Source organism: Terrapene carolina, unplaced genomic scaffold, assembly GCF_002925995.2.
Source record: "Terrapene carolina triunguis isolate 2854851 unplaced genomic scaffold, T_m_triunguis-2.0 Scaffold443, whole genome shotgun sequence".
NCBI lineage: Eukaryota > Metazoa > Chordata > Testudines > Emydidae > Terrapene > Terrapene triunguis.
In genome coordinates this window covers 70,652-84,517 of record NW_020664794.1, presented here as the reverse complement: position 1 = coordinate 84,517, position 13,866 = coordinate 70,652, and the positions used below count along the sequence as shown (strand labels likewise).

Sequence of the window (13,866 nt, the reverse complement as noted above, 5' to 3'; positions counted from 1 at the left end):
GGTGTGGGACTTGGTGGCGGGTGAGGGCGGTTACAGATAGACTGCAGCGGGGCTCTGTCCTCCTGCCTCCGGTCTTGCAGAACATCCACAAGGCGCCGGAGCGTGTCCGTTTGCTCCCTCATTAGTCCAAGCAGCTTTTCAGTAGCCTGTTGGTCCTCCTGACGCCACCTCTCCTCCCGTTCCATGACTGCTCGGTGCATTTGTGACAAGTTCTCCCTCCACTGTGTCTGCTGGGCTGCCTGGGCTCGGGAGCAGTCCATTAGTTCTGAGAACATGTCTTCACGCGTCTTCTTCTTCCTCCGCCTAATCTGCGCTAGCCTCTGGGAGTGTGCTGAGAGGCTGGGTTGGGAGACAGTCGCAGATGTGTCTGTGTGAATTGTGAAAAGGGAGTGAATTCCTGAGACAGATAAATGAAATTGTATACAAAGAACCTAGTCTTTCTCTGTGAACAAGACCATGCACTGCACCTCTCACATGCGCACTCAGGACAAGGTCGAATTTTCGGCCGTCGCCTTCAGTGCCTGTGGACTTGCGGAGGTCTTGGACTGTTCAGAGAACTGTGGCTGGAGACCTGAACTTCTGGAGCGGGCAATAATGGTAAGCCGCAGACTTGTGGCTGCTTAAAACTCCAGCAGTAGCACTGGCCTCCTTTCACATTGAAAGCAATGCCAGTCTCTGCTGCCAGCAATCAGGACAGCATCAACTCTGCCCCTGTCCCACCCCCTCGCGGCTGTCCCAGGGAAAGATCCCTGTATGCTGCCCCTCTCCCTCCACCGCGTGGCTGTAAAGCAGTCCCAATACTAACATTCCCCTCCCTAATTCAAAGCAGGGCGTCATGAGCGACATCACCCTCCTGAGGATCCCGGACACCCAGAGAGAACGCATGCTGCGGGAAAGCATGCAGAAACCGGGGCCGTATGCCGCCATGCTATGTCGGGCCATGATCCCGGAGTACTTGATTGTGGCGTGGAGGGGGCATGTCTGCTACCACGGAGGGCCCACTAAGATCGCCCTACCCCAGAACCTGATCAACAGGCTTGAGCTCTACCTCCACGAGACCTACGAGGAGTTCTCCTACGAGGATTTCTCGTCGATCCCCGGCCACATTGACCGGATTTTCGCGTAGGTGCACTGGGACTATGGAGTGGAGCGTCTTGGGCCTGGGAATCATGGAGTAACGGACATTGTGAACATTTTTTAAAACACTTGGGACTAAATTGAGAAGAGCCTAAGACAGAGAAATCATGAAAACCCATTTGTTACCTTTGTAAATATTCCTGTTTTGTACCTGATTATTTTTTTACTAGTTTACAGAACTTTTATAAATGTACATTGTTAATAGTATAAATATTACCGTTCTGTTTTAAATAAATGTTTACATGTTTACAGCACTTACTGCTTGATCCTTCCCCTGATTCTGTGTCCGGGGTAAGGGATGGGGACGGTTGGTACGGGATCTCGGTAAGGGTGATGAAGAGCTCCTGGCTGTCGGGGAAATCAGCGGTGCCAGCGCTGTCGACTGCCTCGTCCTCCTCATCTCCTTCTTCATCTTCCCCGTCCGCTGTCATGTCCGACGAGGAACCGGCCGCGGACATGATCCCATCCTCGGAGTCCACGGTCAGGGGTGGGGTAGTGGTGGCGGCCGCTCCCAGGATGGAATGCAGTGCCTCGTAGAAACGGGATGTGTGGGGCTGGGATCCGGAGCGTCCGTTAGCCTCTTTGGTTTTTTGGTAGCCTTGTCTCAGCTCCTTGATTTTCACGCGGCACTGCGTTGCATCCCGGCTGTAGCCTCTCTCTGCCATGGCTTTGGAGATCTTCTCGTAGATCTTAGCATTCCTTCTTTTGGAGCGCAGCTCTGAAAGCACGGACTCATCGCCCCACACTGCGATGAGATCCAAGACTTCCCGATCAGTCCATGCTGGGGCCCTCTTTCTATTAGATTGCACGGCCATCTCTGCTGGAGAGCTCTGCATAGTTGCCACTGCTGCTGAGCTCCCCTCGATGTCCAAAGAGGAACTGAGATTCAAACTGCCCAGACAGGAAAATGAAAATGAATTCAAATTTTCCCGGGGGTGTGGCTGGTCAGAGCATCCGAGCTCGGACTGCTGTCCAGAGCGTCAACAGAGTGGTGCACTGTGGGATAGCTCCCGGAGCTATTACCGTCGATTTCCATCCACACCTAGCCTAATTCGATATGGCCATGTCGAATTTAGCGCTAATCCTCTCGTTGGGGAGGATTACAGAAATCGATTTAAAGAGAGCTTTATGTCGAACTAAATGGCTTCCTGGTGTGGACGGGTGCAGGGTTAATTCGATATAACGGCGCTAAAGTCGACATAAAAGCCTAGTGTAGACCAGGCCTTAGAGACTAACATATTTATTAGAGCATAAGCTTTCGTGGGCTACAGCCCACTTCTTCGGATGCATACTGTATTAGGTTTAGACTTGCGTGTTTTATTTTATTTTGCTTGGTAATTCACTTTGTTCTGTCTGCTATTACTTGGACCCACTTAAATCCTACTTTTTATATTTAATAAAATCACTTTTTACTTATTAATTAACACGGAGTATGTATTAATACTTGGGGGGCAAACAGCTGTGCATATCTCTCTATCAGTGTTATAGAGGGCAAACAATGTATGAGTTTACCCTGTATAAGCTTTATACAGGGTAAAACGGATTTATTTGGGGTTTGGACCCCATTGGGAGCTGGGCATCTGAGTGTTGGAGACAGGAACACTTCTGTAAGCTGTTTTCAGTTAAGCCTGCAGCTTTTGGGGGACATGGTTCAGACCTGGGTCTGTGTTTGTAGCAGGCTAGCGTGTCTGGCTCCAACCGGGCAGGGCACTGAAGTCCCAAGCTGCCAGGGAAAACGGGCTCAGAGGTAGTCTCGGCACATCAGGTGGCAGTCCTCAAGGGGGTTTCTGTGATCCAACCCATCACACCAATGTCCAGTCCTTTAAATGTAAATTTTTCCTTGGAGTTAAACCTCAATTTCACACCACTGCAACTTGGTCATTTCCTGATCTTCAAGTGTTTGACGTTGCATCCTTCACATTTTTAATGCCATTTTTGATATTTAATTTCCTAGATTTAAAATAAAAACAATTACTCCCCACCCCTAAACTGCACAAGGGCAAGCCCTGTCCAGCTTCACTCAGGGTCTCTGCACCAGACCCACACAGGCAAAGGTGGAAGGCTATGAGGGGGGAAGACTAGGGCTGGGTGAGGGGTGGGAGCCAGGTTTATGCAAATCCTGGGTTGCATTCTAGGGGTGCAGAGAGACTGAAAAATACCAACCTCGCAAAATAAACCACTGTAGCTAAAACTAATAATAAATCGGTGGCCTCAATTTTTATCAGTAATGGGGGATTTTGGGTGCCCTGATTTCCATGTGCCCAATGTGAGCCATCTGAAAGGGTTCTGATTTTCAGAGGCAGATTACTCAGCACTTAAAAAAACGTGGGCCCCATCCACATATTTAAATTTGGACACCCAAACATATCACCTTATTGTGACATACTATACCTTGGGGCGCGCGTACTGTAACCCCCATTCCTCATCTGTCTATAATTGTGATCTTGCATATAAAGCAGACCATGTGAGGTATCAGGGGAAAGGCTATGACCTGCTGAAAGTCATTTCTCTATCCATATATGTAGATCATTAATGCACATGAAGTTATGAGATTTGTGTTGTATGGCTGTCACTAAAACATGCGGTAAATGGGGAAATCAGCCAGATATTAGCAATAACAAGGAAAGTAACCAACGCCTGGGCGGGGCGTCAAACAACCCATCAACAGCCATTGTCCAGCAAAGGAGCTACAATGCAATGACTCACCTGCATGAGGCCGCACCAGGGGAATTGCTCAGTCTTGCCTGGGGACTCAGCAATGTCCCCCAGACATGCCTGGACTTGTGTGTTCCCTAAGCACCTGGGACTGAGGGTATAAAACAGAACACAGCAGGCCCATGCGTCGCCTTTCTCTTGCCCCCACCGATGCTGCAAGCAACAACGACACTGAGAAGACTTAAAACTCCAACAGAGGAGACTGGCCCAGGTTTCAAGGGTGAAATCTGTGTACTATGAACTGCAATATCCAGTGGGGTGAGAAGAACTGCTTAATCTTGATGTTGCCCAGTCTAATAGGATTGAAAGTTTAGACTGCGTGCTTATATTTTATTTTATTTTATTTTATTTTGGTAACTAACTCTGACTTTTTGCCTGTCACTTATAGTCACTTAAAATCTATCTTTTGTAGTCAATAAATTTGTTTAATTGCTTATCTTTACCAGTGAGCTTGCATGAAGCGTAGTAAATTTGCTCAGGTTTACAAAGGTTGGTGTATATTCACTTTCCATTGATGAAGTGGTGAACCAGTTAATAAATCTGCACGGCTCGTCTTGAGCAATGCAAGACGGTATATTCCTGGGGTACAGTGCTGGGAGCTGGGGGGATTTGGCTGGTGCCTTTCCCTGTGTGATTCATGAGTGGCTCTGGGAGCATTCATGCAATTTAGCTTGGTGTGGGGCTCCACATGCGGTTGTGCTGAGTGGTAACAGCGCCTGGAGGGGTTTGCTGCTGATCACTAGCAAGGCATTGTGAGAGACAGCCCAGGCTGGAGAGCGTTCAGGGGGGCACAGCGGTCCCACAGTCCCAGGCTGCACCCTGGGGATCCCGTCACACTCATATCACTAGTTGCTTTTGAAACATTCAGCCTGTGCCAATCTCATAAGAACATAACGTAAAAGCATAAGAACGGCCACACTGGGCCATACCAATGCTCCATCTAACCCAGTATCCTGTCTTCTGACAATGGCCAATGCCAGGTGCCCAGAGGGAATGAACAAAACAGGGCAACTATCAAGTGATCCATCCCCTGTCGCCCATTCTCAGCTTCTGGCAGTTGGAGGTTTAGGGACACCCAGGGCATGGGGTTGCATCCCTGACCATCCTGGCTAATAGCCATTGATAGACCTGTCCTCCAGGAACTGATCTAATTCTTTTTTGAACCCAGTTCTACTTTTGGCCTTCACAATGATTTTCACAGGTTGACTGTGCATTGGGTAAAGAAGTACTTCCTGAAGTTTGCTTTAAACCTGCTGCCTATTAGTTTAATTGGGTGACCCTTGTGTGACACTGTATGGAATCTGGGGGACACTTTAGGATATTATGAATACCAATATTGTAAAATTGCCATGAGTTGTGCCAGATATGCCATGTAAGGTGTCTGTGAAAATGTTATACTGTAATTTGCCAAGTATGATAATCCTTTTTATATATACTTGTATCACCTTTGTATTGTAAGTTATAGATATGCATGGTATATCTGTATTTCCAAACTTGTGCTCTGCATCTGGGTGACACCCCCAGACAGATTGGCATCAGCACTGCCCAGCCTGCTTGATGGCTCATCAAGGGACATCAGCTGTACAGTGAACCCATTGAAAGGGTCAGAGGCTACATCTTATGACTCAGCAAGGCATGCAGGGGATGCCTATGAACAGAACTCTAAGGTTTCCTTGCCATGTGCTGGGCAGCTTGTGTTTGAAACAAAGGAAGCACAGGCTGCATGGCAAAACACTATAAAAAGACAGCTGCATCCTCTCCATTTTGTCTTCATTCCTGCCTCTTACCTCTGGAGGAGCTTTGCTACAAACTGAAGCTCTGAACAAAGGGCTGAATGACCCATCCCAGCTGTGGATGTTCCAGGGGGACTTTCAAGCCAGTAAACTCACCAATACTGCTAGGAACCTATATATATATATGGACTTTGAAGTATTTGTATGTATGTGACTGTTTTACCATTTAACAACTCTCTTCTTGTTCTTTCTTTTTTCTTTATAATAAACCTTTAGTTTCAGACACTAAAGGATTGGCTGCAGCGTGGTATTTTGGGTAAGATCCAACCTAATACTGACCTGGCAATGTGGCTGGTTCAGAAGAACGTTTTGTATATGTGAGCAGAGTTTTAAAATAACTTTTGACTGTACTGGCCCTAGGTGCTGATTGGGAGCCAGAGAACTGGAATGCAATAAGGGGTGTGTGTAATTCCTTTTTTTGTGCTTCATTATAAACAGTGTGGGAATCAGAAGCACAGTTTGTGACTGGTTGGAGAGTTTAACTTCAGTGTTAACCACCAGCTTTGGGGAGTGTCTGCTCTCCCTTTTGCAGCCTGCCCTGACCTTGGCATTTCCAGTGAGGGCAGCCCTAGGCACACCAGGTCACATTGGCGTAGTCGGCAGGATCCACAGACCCAGATCATTTGGGTTTTGGATCAGAACCCCCACACTATTCCAAATTTAAAATTTTGATACTGAGAGTGTTAAAGGTTAACATTAGGCACAATGAGTGATCCACAATCAAAACGGCAAGCCCTGAGAAACAGCATCGTCAGCATGAGAAAGAAATGGCAGATCTTCGATGGCAAGAAAAGCTTTGTCCATACCTGATATGGACAAAGAAGCTCAAAGGCAGATGGAATGGCTGGCTGCTATGGAGAAAGCTGCCAAGGAATGCAGAAGGCTGGAACTGGCTGCTGAGGAAAGAGTTGCCAGACTTAAACCCCAAATCAAAGTAATAAAAGAACAGCAAAAACTGTATCTTCCCGAAAGTCCAGATCCTCTCAACAGCAAAGTTTGGGAGATAAACTGTCCGGTTTATAACAATGTTGGTATGTTGTTTAATAATGACATGACAAATACGCTTAATCAGGTTAATGTCATACCCAGTCCCAGAAAAAGTATGAATGTCAATCCTCTGTATTGTCTGTAACTAACAGGGAGATTTGTGAAGGAGGGTGTCTGACAGCAAGCAGTTTTCTGTGTTTAACCAAGTTAAAGCCCTAACTATGGGCAGAGTTTTGGTGAGTGATGGATTGTTGGCAAGTGAAGTTTGTAAAAGTGAGCCTGAACCAAATAGAAATGTTTTGCTTAAAGTAGCTCAGTATGATGAGCCACTGTTTGTGGAAAACAGCAGTTTATCTGTTGAGGGAGAAACTGTTTCCAATTGTTTGCCCGGTGCAAATAGCAGTGTGCCTGCTGGAGAAGGAGAGTGTACTTCCAGTCCTTTGTCTGTAGAGCAGACAGAAGGTGCCTTTCAGCCTACGATGGGTGAGCATATTTCAGTTGTCCCAGAGCTGGTTCTGGACCCCAAGAAGGAATTGTTCCTAAGCTTGTGTGTGGGTAGCCTGTATATTGCCAGTGAGGAAAGCTGCAGAGGGAAAGAGAGTGCCTCTAACCCTTTAACCGCGGGGTTTAGCAGCTTGCCTGAAAGGAGGTTATGTGAAAATCCTCTTGATGTTCCAGAGGTGATTCTGGATGTAAGTGAAAGTCAGAAGAAGTTTGTTGTGGCTGCACAGAGCAATGCTTCTGTAGAGCAGAAAAAAGATGGGTTGTTGTTTAGAAAGTTTCCTGAAGAGAAAAATCTTCCTGGTAATTTTTGCAAGCAGTTTGCTGCAAATGATGGGTGTGATTTGATTGAGTTAACTCAGGGTGAATCACTGTATGGAGAAAGCAACAGTTCATTTGGGAGACTTGTTTCAGTTCCTAACTGCTGGTCTTTCAGAGGTGTACGGATCCACTGACCTTGCTTTAGAAAGATCCACTCTGGATAGCCTAGAGAAGGTGAAAATGGCTGGGGAAATTGAACAGCCTCCTGGGGAGACAATGTTGTTGGAACATCAGTGTCTCCAGGCTGATCCTTTAAGTAAGCAGTCTGTGACTCAGGTTCTGAGGAAAGATTTGGTTACTGTTTTTTCAGAGCAGAACAGCCTTATGACTGAACCCTCAAGGATGCAGGGAAGAGCCGGCAGACTCTCCTCTCTAGACACTTTGGATATGTTTGGTAGCTCTTTAAAACAGAGTCCAGTCTCTAAGCTGCTGCTGGTGGTGGTGGTATATCCAAAAGCATGCATGCATGAGAGTGTCTGTGTAGAGCCGGGGTGGGAACCTATGGCCCACAGACTGGATCTGGCCCCTTGCTTAAATGCATCCGGCCCGGGCCCTGACCCTGCTCCCCGGCAGGAGCGCCGGGCAGAGCTGGCCAAGGCCCTGCGCCCTGACCCCACTCCCCATCAGGAGAGGTGGGCGGAGCAGGGCAAACCCCCATGCCCGGACCCTGCACCCCGGCAGGAGCGCCGTGAGGGTGGAGCTGGGCAAGCTCCTGTGCCCCGACCCTGCTCCCTGGCAGGAGGGGGGGAACTGCAGGCAGAAGAGGTGGGGAAGGGGCCTGTCATAGGTTTCACCCCCACTCTGAACTTTAGGGTACAGATGTGGGGACCTGCATGAGAACCCCTAATTACCAGCTTAGATCAGTATGCTGCCACCACCAAATCGTTTAAACAACCATTTATGAGTCATTTGGGAACTCTTGTCTTCCCCCGCCCCCAAATATCTTCCTCCCAAATACTATAACCCTTCCCTGGGTAGCCTTGAGAGACTTCTCCACCAATTTCCTGGTGAACACCGATCCAAACCCCTTGGATCTTAAAACAAGGAAAAATCAATCAGGTTTTAAAGAAAAGACTTTTAATTAAAGAAAAAGGGTGAAAGGAATACCTCTATGAGATTAGCATGCAAGCTATTCTCACAGACAACAGATTCAAAAACACAGAGGATTTTCCTCTGGGCAAAAACCTTAGTTACACGAAAGAAAAACCCAATTTAATTCCCCCTCTATTACAAAACAAAGTCAGAAAAGGAAATAAACATAAGCTAATTTATTCCTTCTCTAATACTCACTACCCTGGTTGATTCCTGGATCTTTTCACTCCAGCACAGAACTTAATGAAGAGAACAAAGGAAAAACTTCCCTCCTTCCTCTTGAAAAATCTTGTCCCCCCATTGGTTCCTCTGGTCAGGTGTCAGCTAGGCTAGGTGAACTTCTTAACCCTTTACAGGTAAAAGAGGCATTAACCCTTAACTGTCTGTTTATGACAGGGCCCCACAAAACTGTACTCCCCCTCTGTGGGGGGAGACTGCTCCCCTGTCATTGCCCACGCACCCGAAAGCCAGGGCCCACCCAGTTTTCCTAGCCTTGCTTTTTATTTGTGTGTGGCCCACGATTGATTTTTAATGTGGGTCAATGGCATGTGATAGAAAAAGTTCCTCACCTCTGGTGTAGAGGCTCATAGCGCAGAGGGGCTGTGGTTGGTGGACAGACCTGTAAGCGGGAAGGTTCAGATTTCAGCCTTCTAGGAGAAGGGGGGGGGGGGACCCAATGCTGCTGATGGGAACAGCGTCCAGCCTTGGAAGTAGTAGCAGATGACAATTTGAAAGCTAGGGTCTGGACTGATGCAAATTACTTGGCTGACGAGGGAGGGGGAATATTTGCCCATAGCCGTTAGCACAGAGGACACACCTGGCCAGCCGAGGGATTTAATGAAACAAGAGGCATGGTATAATCAAGATACTTATAAATTAGGCTACGTTTTGGTCACAGGTATTTTTAATAAAAGTCATGGGCAAGTCACGGGCAGTAAACAAAAATTCATGGCCCGTGCCCTGTCCATGACTTTTACTATATACCCCTGACTAAAACTTGTATGGGGGCAGCCCTGGAGGTGCCGTGGGCACTTGTGTGGGGGGCATGGCCCAGGGGGCACAGATCGGGGGACACCATGGGTGCAGGGGGGGCACGGCCCTGGGGAGGGCACAGGTGCTCAGGGGGTGTGGACTGGGGGACGCCATGGTTGCTCAGGGGGGTTGCAACTCAGGGGGGATTGCGGCCTGGGGGGGGCACCACGGGTACTGGGGGAGCCAGGCTGGAGGGGGTGCTGCGGGTGCCCGGGGGGGGGGGGTGTGGGCGGGGGGGGGTGGGGGGGGGGGTGGGGGGGGGTGGGGCAGGTTCCCTACCCAGCTCCTGGGAAGTGGCGACCTCCAGCTCCTAGCTCCACGTGCTGCCTCTGCTCCTCCCCAAGCCCCGGTTCTGCAGCTCCCATTGTCTGGGAACCATGGCCAATGGGAGCTACAGAGGCGGTGCCTGCGGGCGGAGGCAGCAGGTGGAGCTAGAAGCTGAGGGAGGGACGTTCCTGTCACCCTTCTGGGGAGGCCCCCCCCCGGTAAGCACCACCTCGCACCCCAACCCTGAGCCCCCCCCATGCCCAAACTCCTGCGGCTGGGGGCGCCCGAGACTGCCCCAGCAGTGGCCAGTGCGACTGGCCCAGGGGCTTCCTGAGCTGCTCAGGTGGCTTCCGGGCTATTTGCACGGGCTGCTGCAGAAGTCACGGAGGTCATGGAAAGTCACAGAATCTGGGACTTTCGTGACCTCTGTGACAAACATGGAGCCTGAGTTATAAGTGGTGGGTTGTGGGTTTGGGTTTTTTTTGGGAGAGGGTTTCTTCCGCTTTTTGTTTTTCATTCTCACTCAGTCTCTGCTGTGCGTACGGTGACCAGATGTCCCGATTTTATAGGGACAGTCCCAATTTTTGGGTCTTTTTCTTATATAGGCTTCTATTACTCCCCACCCCCGTCCCGATTTTTCACACTTGCTGTCTGGTCACCCTAGCTGTGCGCATGCAAACAGTTCTAGGGGGAACTGAAAAAAGCCTTTAAAAAAAACTTCCTTTGGTCCCTGAGCTGTCAGAATTGTGTTTATAAACAGGGATTAATGGGTGATTACAATAAGAAAGGGCTGTTTGGATGTTTCCTAAAGTTAAATGATTTGTTCCAAGCTTGTGAACTGCAAAAAGTGAGTAGCATAAATGGTAGAAAGTAATTGAAGATTTTTCTACAATTGTTTCAATTGTTGGATTCAAGAGGTGGTAACAAAGTTACTAATGTCTTTGAGAAGGTAACTGATTTTTTAGACAAAGGAAATGCAGGAGGTCTAATATCTTACTGTCAATAAGGCATTTGATACAGTTCCACATGAGAAATTATTAGTTAAATTGGAGAAGATGGGGATTAATGTGAGAACTGAACGGTGGATAAAGAACTGGTTAAAGGGGAGACTACAAAGGCTCATACTGAAAGGTGAACTGTCAGGCAAGAAGGAGCCGGTTACTACTAGTGGAGTTCCTCAGGGTCAGTCTTGGGACCAATCTTATAAAACATTTTTATTACTGAGCTTGGCACAAAAAGTGGGAGTGTGCTAATAAAATTTGCAGATGACACAAAATTAAGAGGTAGTGCCAATATGGAGGACCAGAATATCATACAAGATCTGGATGGCCTTGTAAACTGGAGTAATAGAAATGGGATGATATTTAATAGTGCAAAGTCCTGTATTTAGGGACTAACCAGAAGAATGTTTGCTATAAGCTGGGAACTTATCAGTTGGAAGTGACAGAGAGGAGGAGAAAGACCTGGGTGTATTTGTTGATCACAGGAGGATGACTATGAGCTGTCAATGTGATGTGGCCATGAAAAAGGCTAACACGCTCCTGGGGTGCAGCATCATGTGAGGTATTTCCAGTAGAGACAGGGAAGTGTTAGTAAAAACAACGAGGAGTCCTTGTGACACCTTAGAGACGAACAAATTTACTTGGGCATAAGCTTTTGTGGGCTAAAATAAAATACATGCCCAAATAAATTTGTTCGTCTCTAAGGTGCTACAAGGACTCCTAGTTGTTTTTGCTGATACAGACTAACGCGGCTACCCCCAGGGCCGTCCTTACTGATACGCAAAGTATGCAGCTGCGTGCTGCTCCAGCCCCTGCTCTGCCTCTTCCGCATGGCCCTGCCCCTGCTCCACACCAGTCCCGCCTCTTCCTGCCCCTGCTCCACCCCAGCCCTGCCCCCACTCCACCCCTTCCCCAAAGCCCCTGCCTCTGATCCCGCCCAGCCCCACCCCGCCCCCACTCCACCCCTTCCCCTGAGGACAGGATCAGGGGTTGGGCCTGCCCTGCACTCACCGGGTGGCAGGAAGTGGAGCGGCCCGACCCCAGCCTGCTCTGCGCCGCCGGCTCCCACCCGCTCTGCCAGTGAGTGCTGGGGGGTGGTTCGCCCTTGCCCCCCAAGTCCCAAGGTTGGGAGCCAGAGGAGCAGAGCGGAGCGGCTGGGGCCAGGTCGCTCCACTTCCCACCTCCCAGTGAGTGTGGGGTCGGGCCTGCCCTGCACTCACCCGGCAGCAGGAAGTGGAGCGACCCGGCCCCAACCCACTCCGCTCTGCCGGCTTGTGCTGGGGGGTGGTTTCCCCCCTGCCCTCGAAGCCTGCTCCTGCCACCCCTCGCGAAGGCCTGGGGCCACCCCCCCCGGCAGGGGGGGCTGCGTAGGGCACCAAAATGGCTAGGGATGGCCCTGGCTACCCCTCTGGAAGTGTTCGTGCCATTAAACGAGGCACTGGTGAGACCTCCTCTGGAATACTGTGTGCAGTTCTGGTCTCCCGTGCATAGGCGCCGACTCCATGCGTGGGTGCTCTGCCGCTCAAGCACCCACGGGGAAAAAAAGTAGTGGGTGCACAACACCCAGGAGCCAGAGCTTGAGTGTGGACTGTGAGGAGTTCTCTGCTGCTAAGAACTTCTGCCCTTGGGGCAGGGAGTTTGTTTATAAACAGAGGCAGGGTGATTAAGATAACAAAGGGCTTGTCATTACAGTAAATTAAGGATCATTAGATGATCCTGAAAACATTGCCAGGCACTCCAATTAAAAGATAGGAAACAAAGGGTAGAAATAAATGGTCCATTTTCAGCATGGAGAGAAGTAAATAGTGGTGTCCCCTGAAGGGCTTGTACTGGTCTGGGACCAGGGCTGTTCAACATATTCATAAAAGAGCTGCAAAAAGGGGGAAACAGTGAGGTGGCAAAGTTTGCAGGTGATACAAAATTACTCAGGAGAGTTCAGTCCAAAACAGACTGCGAAGAGTTAGGTGACTGGGCAACAAAATGGCAGATGAAATTCAATGTCAAATGCAAAGTAATGCACATGGCAAAATATAATCCCAACTATCCATACAAAATGATGGTGCCTAAATTAGCTGTTACCCATCAAGAAAGAGATCTTGGAGTCACTTACAGGACTCTGCAAATTCATAAGAGTACTTCTCACTATGCCTGTATCATCCTGAACACATTCTCCAGCTCCAGAAGATTTAAAAACCATTCCAGTCACCAATCGAACAGACTCAACTCAATAATGTAACTGTCCTTAGTGCATCAAAACAATCCCAGGGAACTAGATGTAAAGCAGATTGCTGACAGTTTCATCCAGAAGGGACAGTGAGATAGAATGCCTTTAAACTGGGACGTTAGTGAAGGCAGCTTGTGATTTCAATGGTTTGAATATACTGTAATTCAGGATAATGTCATTATGTCGTTCATAACAATTGAATCATTATTAACATAGACACATTCAATAACTAGGATTTGAAAGGCGTGTATAAATATGCTGAAAATAGCCTCCGCCCAAAACTGGCAGAGTGCCCCCCCACACACCCCTCTTCAAAAGCACCCACCGGCCAAACGAAACCCAGCGCCTTTGTGTTCTGACTTTAGTAAGTGTATCTGAGCGAGCTAAGGGCTTGTTCCAGTGCAGCACCCGGCAACTGAGGCAAGTCAGGCCAATCTTCTGTGTCCTGTTGTTTCCCTTCTATGAAATGTGAGCCCAGCCTTGCAGACCACACAGCTCGCAACGGGCATGACTGGGGGGGGTGGCCCGTGGGGACCTCGATAACTGGGGGAAGGAAGCAGCAGCTGACAGATCCCCCGACCCCCGGGTCCCCTGGGGAGCGCGGTTCGAGTCCAGGCTCACCCTAGAGCCCGTCGGGGCTGCGGGCCGGCCCAGGGAGGCGAGTGGGTCAGCGACCGGGGGCGGCCCTGCCCCGTAGAGCGCCCGGCGCCGCGATCCCCCCGCCGGCAGGGGCCGCTGCCGCCCCGCTCCTCCCCGCCGCTCCCGGGCCCCGGCAGCCAGGCCGCGGCTCCCTCCC

The 13,866-nt window shown here is 49.4% G+C and overlaps 1 protein-coding gene across 1 annotated transcript in view; it reads left to right on the top strand.

The window, feature by feature from the left end:
• LOC112122078 overlaps nt 1-13,866 on the top strand; it is a 59,477-nt gene that overhangs the window by 14,993 nt on the left and 30,618 nt on the right. The window lies entirely within an intron of this gene.